At 37.8% G+C, this 9449-nt stretch overlaps 1 protein-coding gene across 4 annotated transcripts in view; it reads left to right on the top strand.

The window, feature by feature from the left end:
- Window positions 1-1141: 1141 nt before the first annotated feature.
- LOC144978258 (uncharacterized) overlaps window positions 1142-9449 on the top strand; it is a 42939-nt gene continuing 34631 nt past the window's right edge. For 2 of the 4 annotated variants that reach the window (XM_078924103.1, XM_078924098.1), the window contains exon 1: window positions 1142-1228. The gene's annotated coding sequence lies outside the window, so the exon portion shown is untranslated. Of the gene's footprint in view, window positions 1474-2309; window positions 2571-9449 lie in introns of those variants that run through there. The other 2 variants (XM_078924102.1, XM_078924100.1) reach the window with 2 other exon arrangements.

The raw sequence follows: 9449 nt of genomic DNA, 5'->3' as shown, positions 1-9449 counted from the left end.
TTCCTCCCTAAAATAAGGGACAAATTAAATTTAAAAAATGGAGCTACTCTATGTCTCCTGTTCAATGTTCAGAGCAGAAACGCGTACCATCATGAAGAACATAGGCATTAGGCCTAAATTGTCTTATTGGGTAACCGGAGTGATGTACGGCTATGTGGTCTTGTGGTGTAACACTCGCTTTCGGATCGAAAGGTCCTGTGTTCGAGCCTCGCCCGGCGCATAGTTGAGTCCTTGGAAAAGGCTCTTTACTCACATTCTCTCACCGTATTCAGGTGTAAAATGAGTACCTGGTCGTTAACAGCGTTGTCTCTGTCGGAAAAAAAAATTGTAATATCGCCTAACAGACGTCATGTATCGTCCTACGTGTTAAGTGTTGCTGTTAGCCAGGGACCACTTGTAAAGCGCATTGAGCACAGTTAGTGGATATTGCGCTATATAAAAGCTCTATTTTTTAAACAAATGGTAGCATGTCAGACCGGTAATCAGAGAGGTCTGGGGTTGTATTTTTTAGTGTGCGATTTGTGAGTTTTGTTCACTATCAGAAATATCAAGCCTTTCAAAACATTGTTTCCATACAAGTTATCCTCATTTTCGTATTCACGGTCATGGACCCAACTTGCAGGGGCAGGATATCTAAGCCTGAGTGAAGTGACAATGTAGGCTCGCACCTTCAAATTTCAATCCATTGCAGTCATTGTCTACTGATATAAGAAGTCACTGATTGCAGTCCAATCACTGAATCACGCCGCCGCCAGAGCAACGAGATATGGCAACCGAAGCCCGAACACCGAATCCACTATTTTTAAACTGTTGCCTTAGCTAACCCTGCTCCTCTGCTCAGTGAAACTGCGAACTTGCAAAGCAAAGTCGGCTTGTTGCCTCAACTGAAACCGGGTGTGGAAAGTAATTTAAGTGTTGTTTAAAGAGTATTATAGCGTCTTGAAATTCAACTATACGATCTAGAGCAATCCTTATACAATTTCAATCTTGAAAGGGAATATTTTTCATTAGATAGTTCTCATTAATAAAATAGTTCTATACCAATGGCAAAATTTAGAAAACCTTCCACCCCTCTCTTTATTTACAAATGGACTTGCCCACTTCAGTAAGCTTTTGTCGTTCGTTGCTACACTACACACCACGTGATTCAGTTACTGGTTGTAGCGGAGCTGATGGAAGCGACTGAATGACGAAGTCGCCATGATCGTGAAATTTACGTTGTAGTGCTGTGAGTATGGGACACTTTATCATGGGAACAATCCAAAGTGAACCGGACAATTCAGCATCTTTACTATCTTCCTCATTGTTTAGTCTATCTGTGAAATCAGTTTTCTGTCTGGTCTGACCCACTACACAAATTAATCGACAAAACCACCCTTTTTCTTTCAAGACCCTTTCACACCTCCATTTGAATGTGAGGTGGAAGGAAGGAAGAGAGGAGAAGACACTGGTAGCTGTAATGAAAAATTGTTGGTTAGTTTGTTAAATTGAAATTTTCAGACCAATTACTAGTTAATATTTGTGGCTAAATCATAATAGATGGATTTTAAACGTATTTCATCTAATTTAAGTGTTATTATTGCAGTAAAGGTCATTATAATATTTTATGCAAATTAGGGGTGTCAGCAGGGTCAGCAGGCAAAACCGGTTCGGACCGGATCGTGAACGCACTGCAGTTAAAGCCTAGCTAGCAGGGTTGCCAGTTTGGCATTTTAAATGCCAGATTCCAAAAATCTGGCATTTTTGAAAACCGTTTGGCATTAGAAAAATCATTTGGCATTTGGCATTTTCATTTGGCATTTTCTTTTCTTGTATATTATACTTCAAATGACACCTTTTCTTAATTAAGTTTCATAAGAAACACGAAACAGTAAGTTTTCTTAATTGTCAATAATTATTTAACTGTTTACGTATTTACCTTTCATGTTAATGTATTTCTTTTTCATTCTTAAAATCCAACCGTGGTGTAGTGGTTTAGCACTCCACTTAGTAGTCAGTAGGTAAAAAATTACCCCAACAGGAAATTAAGTGTAATTCAAAAAAAAAAAAGAAAAGAAAAGAAAACACGCAAGCCACCAGGATATGATAGTAAATTGTCTATCAAAAGTGAGTAGTTTTCTTAGTGGGGGTGGGAGTCAACAGACTTTGGCATTTTTTTGAGTGTTTTGGCATTTTTTGAGTCTTCCCCTGGCATTTTGTTGAAAAATAATCTGGCAACCCTGCTAGCTAGTGGTTGGTTAGGCTAAGCTGCTGGCTGGATGGGTGGCTGACGGCACGGCGAGGCTAGGCTAGGCTAGACTTGAAAACCTGAACGAAAAAAAAACAACTGACGAATCTGAATCTGACTTGAGTTCACGATTTCACGATTGACAACAGAGAAGAAAACTTATTCTGAATTTTATGGATTCGCGTTTGGCTTGAGCAAGCAATGCGACTGATAGATTTGCTTTTTTTCTTTCGACTTAATTGTTTGTAAAGAAAAAGCAAGGGTCAAGTTAGCACAAATTAAGGGCAGCTGTGTGAAATATTTCTTATAGCTTACTTACTTAGCTGGTATACCGTAATATAAGGTAATATAAATTAATAGGAATTACCCATATTTACTTACAACTAAAGTTTCCAACAATAGAGTGATAATAATTGTTTATATCAGCATGGTTCTGTTTTTGTTATATCAAAAGACGGTTATCAACCCTGCTCATTGTAAAACGCAGGTGTTGCCTCGTCATTAATTACTAATATCCTCTTTTTAAATACTAATCAGTTGCAGGTATTGTGAATTTAGTGTTCTATTATCCATCAACCCATTATACTATACCCTTTTTTCATTAGGTATTGATTTTTTTATTATTTTTTATTTATTTAAAAAATATTTGCATGGTTAGTGTTGTAGTTATCACTCAATTTTCATTGATGTGGTGGATTAATTCCAGCTACATCGTTAAAATTACAAATGACGTAAGTCACATCCAAAGGTCAAGGTCATTTTCAGTTGACCTCTTTACCTAACACGGGACGCTGTCCACATTGCGGTTCGTTGCAATGGTCCGTAGTTTCGTATTCGTATTAGTAGGATCATCGGGGAAGTCGCGCATGTACATGGCGTATTGTCATTGTCTTCAGGCGACTCCGTTCGAAATGTTCTGTATGGAACCTCAAAATGTTTCATCCTTTCTCCTAAAATCATCTGCGTTAGGACACTGAATTTAAGATTTTGGCAATCTGTCAAAGAACTTATATGAATGAAACGAAAAAAACAACATTGCTGCTGTGCATTTATCTGAAATACTCACCACATCCGCCAGCCGTATATAACGCACCAACACACATCACTTTGCGTAACATTAAACTTAAAGGTTTATTTTAGCGAGAACCTATCATTAAAATGGCCTTCTGAAAACAACAAAGAGCTGAGTGACGTAGTCGTTCCTTCTATTTGAAAACAAAAAAATACGCTGTCTCCCTCGGGATTCAAACTCCGACCTTTAGATTCAAATTTTAGTGATTAGGTGCCACAATGCTTTTAAATGTGCGTAAGAATTGCAGTTGTCGGGCGGATATTATTCGAGTAGCTGTGACACGATAGATTAGCTAAGTTTCAGTCATCATGCTTATCCATTTAGTACAGTGTACTCATTGTTAGACGGGTTGTCTATTGTTCTATTGACGTATTTTCGAATTCTCCCTATTTTTTACTGTCTGACTGCCAGTTTTTCTTGTCCGACACTTGAGCCTGGCCATTGATGTTCCCCAACGGCCAAAGGCATCCAGATTATACTACACTGGCGAAGGGATTGGTCTCGAATCCTTATACTTATATTGTTTTTCTTATGAACCCTAAAACGAACGGAATATGAGTTACTTATGTGTTATTTGAAATGACTGAAAGTACTCTTCTTTATTTAAGTAATGTTTACAAGTAAGAGCTTCCTATTCTGAGGATGGGAAATTTGTTTATCGACGCTTTTGAAACCGGAAGTCACAGGGAATGGCTTCAATGGGATATGGCTCGGAAGGGTCGCTTGTTTACCTCGACTCACATTCACACTCGTTGTCCGTCAGACTCAGACAAGATTTTTGATCGTATTTTGATGCGACGTTTGGCCATTCTTATTATTTTGTCTTGCTTTTCTTCTTATTCATCATCGTGTCTCCTTTGATATCGATATTCTTTTCAACGAACTTTTACTGCAAGTTTTTGTATTGATTTATTGAAGATTAGAAAATAGAATTAGATACGTGGAAAAGCTGTCTTTAGTCATCAGTTTACTCTGGTTATTAGCCTTATACTTATTCCATTTGTTTTAGATAAGATGTGGTCTTGCCTGCGTGTATGTATCGGCAGGTCTAATAATCGAACGCAATTATTGGGTTGTTTCAACGTTGTTGTAATGGAAGATAGGACGGTCTATTTTGCGTTGATTTTCGAGTATTTCCGTTTAAACAACGAGCCCACATTTGGGTTATCAGACCTGCATATAAGTACACGCTGGGCCTTGCTCGTTTAGGAGCAATGTAACTTTATTTTAAACAATGCTTTTGATTTTATACTTAAATTACCTCGAAGTGATGCTTTAATATCAAATTTTGAGGTTAGTGAAATGGGAACGTAACTGATTGCTCTTGTGATCGATTTTTTGTTTTGTTTTTTGTTTTGATTTAAATCATGTTTTTTTCAGGGGGCTCGTATAAAACAAAAATTAATTTTTTTTCGAAATTCGAAATTGTGAAAACAAACACATAACACAATGAATTAAATTGCAATTGTGAGTTTCGTTGATTCCACTTGGCACAATCGTTGCGAATTGGATTCAATAGTCTGATGTCACGTCGCCCAGCAACGACGGCCATCTTGGTTCTAAACAAAGAAAATCTGTACTTTTTATTCTTCATGCTGGCTAGTTTTCATATGTCTTGTGATCAGAATTTGTAAAAGTCAAAACATGATCAGATTTATAATGGTTTTTTTTTTTCATCTGGATACATAGAGAAAATTGTAAATAAAATGGATGAGGCTAATTTAAGCATGCGAATAAATGAATACGCTTCAACAGTGCTAACGTCACTTCCCTCGTAATGACGCATGGTAACTTAGTAACTAACTGGCTCTAAACTATCGGAACAATGGCGGACGCCTTTATGAAATATTTCTCCGACGAGCATAAAAGCGTATCCAGAGGAAAAAAACATCATTATAATAAATCTGATCATGTTTTGACTTTTACACATTCTGATCACAAGACACAAAAAGTTCTAGCCAGCATGAAGAATAAAAAGTACCGATTTTCTTTATTTAGAACCACGATGCCCGCCGTTGCTGGGCGACGTGACATCAGACTATTGAATCCAATTGTGAACAGCCCCTCACCGGAGCCACGTTAACTTATACTATAAGTTATAGCCAGACACTTGAACCCAATAGGACTTACAGTTTGACGTCATTTTTAAGGTTTCTGTAGCTCCTTGTGAGTTGTCATTAGTAGTACTCAAGGAAAGAAGCGATCCCGTTGGTTGAACTAGTGAATACAACTCACGATTTCTCTTGTGGCCAGACTTGTCTTTTGACGTCATTTTTTGGTCAGTGTCGGGCTATAAGTTAACGATGGCTGCGCCCTTACACATACGAGTCGACTTGAATCTGATGTCAATGGGAAGTGGGAATCTTGTATTGGCATTGGCGGAATACTACTGTATAGATAGAACGAAGATGACGTCACTCAAGCCTTTGTTATGTATTTTGCCATCCGCGTTTGTGAGTAATTCTCACTTAGCTTTATAATCCAGACTATAAAAGTTCATGAGAGCTTCTTAACCAAGCGCATACTATCTATAATTTATAATGTTAGTAAGTTAGAAGAGTACCGTTTTTTTAATGTGCTTAATAACAGGTGACTAGTAGTAAGGGGATAAATGTTTTCATGAGTTAATCGGGGCTCAACGGTTTGTTGTCGCTGTCGGTTGTATAGTTTTTAACTGTGACGTGTTCATTATGAATAGAAATTAGAAATTACCTATACCTAACCAAACATTCGTCGATTGTTCATTCATGTGAACACGAGGAGAGTTTATTTGTAAAGGGGGTGGTGGAGAAGTCGAGGTACATTAATTTTTCATTGTTAATGTGTAGATATCTTATGCTATACTTTTTAATGTGCTCTTAATCTTAGTATTCCCCGTATATAAAACTCCTACCCCCCCCCCCTCTCTCTCTCTCTCTCTTTTTCTCTTTCTCTCTCTCTCTCCTCTCTCCCTCTCTCTCTCTCTCCTCCTCTCTCTCTCTCTCTCTCTCTCTCTCTCTCTCTCTCTCTCTCTCTCTCTCTCTCTCTCTCTCTCTCTCTCTCCCTCTTTTTCTTTCTCCTTCTTTTTCCTACTCTCTCTTCTTGTTAAATCGTACCTGTTGCCTTTGAACAATTATTTATAGATCTTTACGGTTTCATCCTCATACATTTCGTAATATCTCCATTATTCGATAATTGCGCATACCCCACATCCCACACATTATCTGCAACTGTACCACATTAACTCAACTCCATTCCATTCATATTTTACAATGAACGCTTTACACACACACACACACACACACACACACACACACACACACACACACACACATATACACACATTCTCAAACATACACACACTTGATCGCGATCATTAGACTGACTGTTACTGTTATTGATTTTTTAATAATGCGATAAAGCAAGGCGGGAAAGATACCTCCATTTTGATTGGGGCAATCGATTATCAAGTTAACGCACGCTTGAAGTAACACAGCAAACATGATGTTAATATTTAAGCTGCACTGCATATCATCAGTTGTTCAATAATATTATATTACACATTCTCTCTCGTACAATGACGAAAACCGACTGTTTATTTGTTTATTTATTTACAGTGGAACCCCTGTATAACAGATTTGGATATAACAGGGACTGGGTTATAAGAGGATTTTAAAAATCCTAGTTTGATTTTTTTCCTCCCTCTTTGCGGCTAAAACAGAAACTTTTAAGAGCCCTATCGGTTATAATAGGGCATCAAAACCCACCCAATATCTTCAAATACAATGCATTAGCCCATATAGCGCTCCAGTAAGCTCACTGAATGTTTTATATGTACATTATCGTGCGGTTGTGTGGTCTTGTGGTATGACTCTAGCTTTTGGATCGGAAGATCCAGGGTTCGAGCCTTGCATAGTTGAGTCCTTGGAAATGACTCTTTACTCACACTCTCACCGTACTCAGGTGTAAAATTAGTACCTGGCTGTTAACAGTGTTGTCTCTGTCGGAAAAAGTGTAATATTATCTAACCGGCGTCATGAATCGTTCTACATGTTACGTGTTGCTGTTGGTCAGGGACCCTTTGTAAAGCGCTTTGAGCACATTATGTGGATATTGCGCAAAACAAAAGCTCTTTTTTTTCTGTTTGTAAGCCTTCAGCTAACGGCAATGGAGAACTGGGCCAAGTTCGTAAATACTATGTGTGTGTGTGAGTGTGTGTGCGTGTGTGTAAATTTGTGGGCTACTTACTACTATACTACACATTATTTTCAGTACAACATTGGGTTTACTGCTCAAAACAAACATACACACACACACACACACACATACACACATACACTCAAGTAAACAACAAGAACAAGCGGACTGTTTCCCTTGAAATTCGACTATAACAGGTGTCGGTTATAGCAGGGTTTTTTAGACTGGTCCCGCCATCAGTTATACTGTTCCACTGTTTATTTATATATATTATTTATTTTATGGCCGGAAAACTTTTACTTTACACACTTACAATCAAGCGCGCACAAGTTTCTAGTTTACCCTTTTACTTTTAATCTTAACAAAAGAATAGTTCCTTCAACTTTTAAATAAAAACATCATCTACATTTACGTCCACGTAACTTTGACAAAGCCTTTTCTGGGAAGTCCACTTCTGCTGTACTCACTGTTACTGTTTAAAAAACCCCAGTACTTTAAAAAAAAAAATTTAAATGACCAGAAAACTCGTCCTTCAAATATCGATCGATTAAAATCACCGTCAGTTTGTCTCTCAAAACCGGGACCTCCGAATGACCCTCGCTCATCTCGTTAAAGATGAGGGTCATTTTAATCGATCGATATTGATATTTGAAAGACGAGTTTTCTGACCAAAATTAATTTTTAATGTTTTTTTTTAAAGAGTACGATAGACTTGTCCTTAAAACCGCAAATTCTTCAAGTTATCATGTTAAAAAAAAAAGAATTACTTAATTGATGGTTCTCGTGACTAAGCATTAACCAATCAGCATATTTCCGACCATTTACCCCGTTTCGTCCCCTTGACTATTTATTTCCTGTTAACAAAAAAGGCCGAAGCTACCTTCAGTACGTGCCAAACATACAAATCGATGAGGCCCAGTGCGTATTTCTCACATTATTTTTACACAATGAAAGGAAAAGCATCGCAATGCTTGACAATACTGCATTTTTTTTCAATCATCTGAGTTAAATTTGTGAGTGAGCGATGCTCAGGATCTGTGGTTTGTTTGTTCCGGATGATAGGCAAGTTCTTTGTGTGCCGATGGGTCTTCGGATCACGGTCATCGGTTGATTTTAGAAGCAAAATATGGATAGTTGGCTAAGAAACTCACAACGTTGCCATCCGGAAGTATATATTGGACCAACACACAAAATTATGTGTAACCTTAAACGTTTATATAGTCTGGTTAATACGGTTAAGTGAGAATTACTCAAAAACATGGATGGCAAAAAACAATATATACATAGTATGCGCTTGACTAAGAAGCTCACAACATTGCCATCCGGAAGTATAAGGGACCAACACACAATACTATGTGTAACCATGAACTTTTATAATCTGGTTAATACAGTTTTGTGAGAAGTACTCATAAACGTGAATGGCAAAAAAAAAAAAAACAATAACAAAGACTTGAGTGACGTCATCTTCGTTCTATCTATATTATGGGCCTTGCTGCAGGCAGACATTGTGTAGCACAAGACACACACATGCCTCGTCCCCTCATCTTCCAATCTCACGGTAAAACGGAATTTCCAGCTGGGATTGTGAATTGTCTTTTCTCTCGTTCAATGGGCATGATCTATCATTTCCATGTGCTCGAGGTCATTGGTCACATTGGAATATGTGCTCAAAGTGACCCACATAGTGAAAAGTGTTCACAGTTTTTTATCACGATTGGTCATTTTGTTCAGCTTGACACATGGGTATGTTTACAACATTCATAAACAAAGCAGCGTATTTACATTTCTGAAGAAATATCAAATCGTTAGACAGCAACAAATCATGTGATTGATGACTTTGTTGCACGAAAACATGAATGATCGCTCCCATTAAAACCAAGACACGGGTAACTTGTTTATTATTGGATGTGAATTGGTTTGAAAGCGATACAGTTCCGATTCAATACTCATATGAATCGATTTGCCGCAAGGGTC

This window comes from Berghia stephanieae, chromosome 8 (genome assembly GCF_034508935.2).
Source record: "Berghia stephanieae isolate SIO BIC M18660-M18661 chromosome 8, UCSD_Bste_1.3, whole genome shotgun sequence".
Classification (NCBI taxonomy): domain Eukaryota; kingdom Metazoa; phylum Mollusca; class Gastropoda; order Nudibranchia; family Aeolidiidae; genus Berghia; species Berghia stephanieae.
The sequence above is the reverse complement of the archived record's forward strand: the minus strand, read 5'-3'. Positions and strand labels throughout refer to the sequence as shown.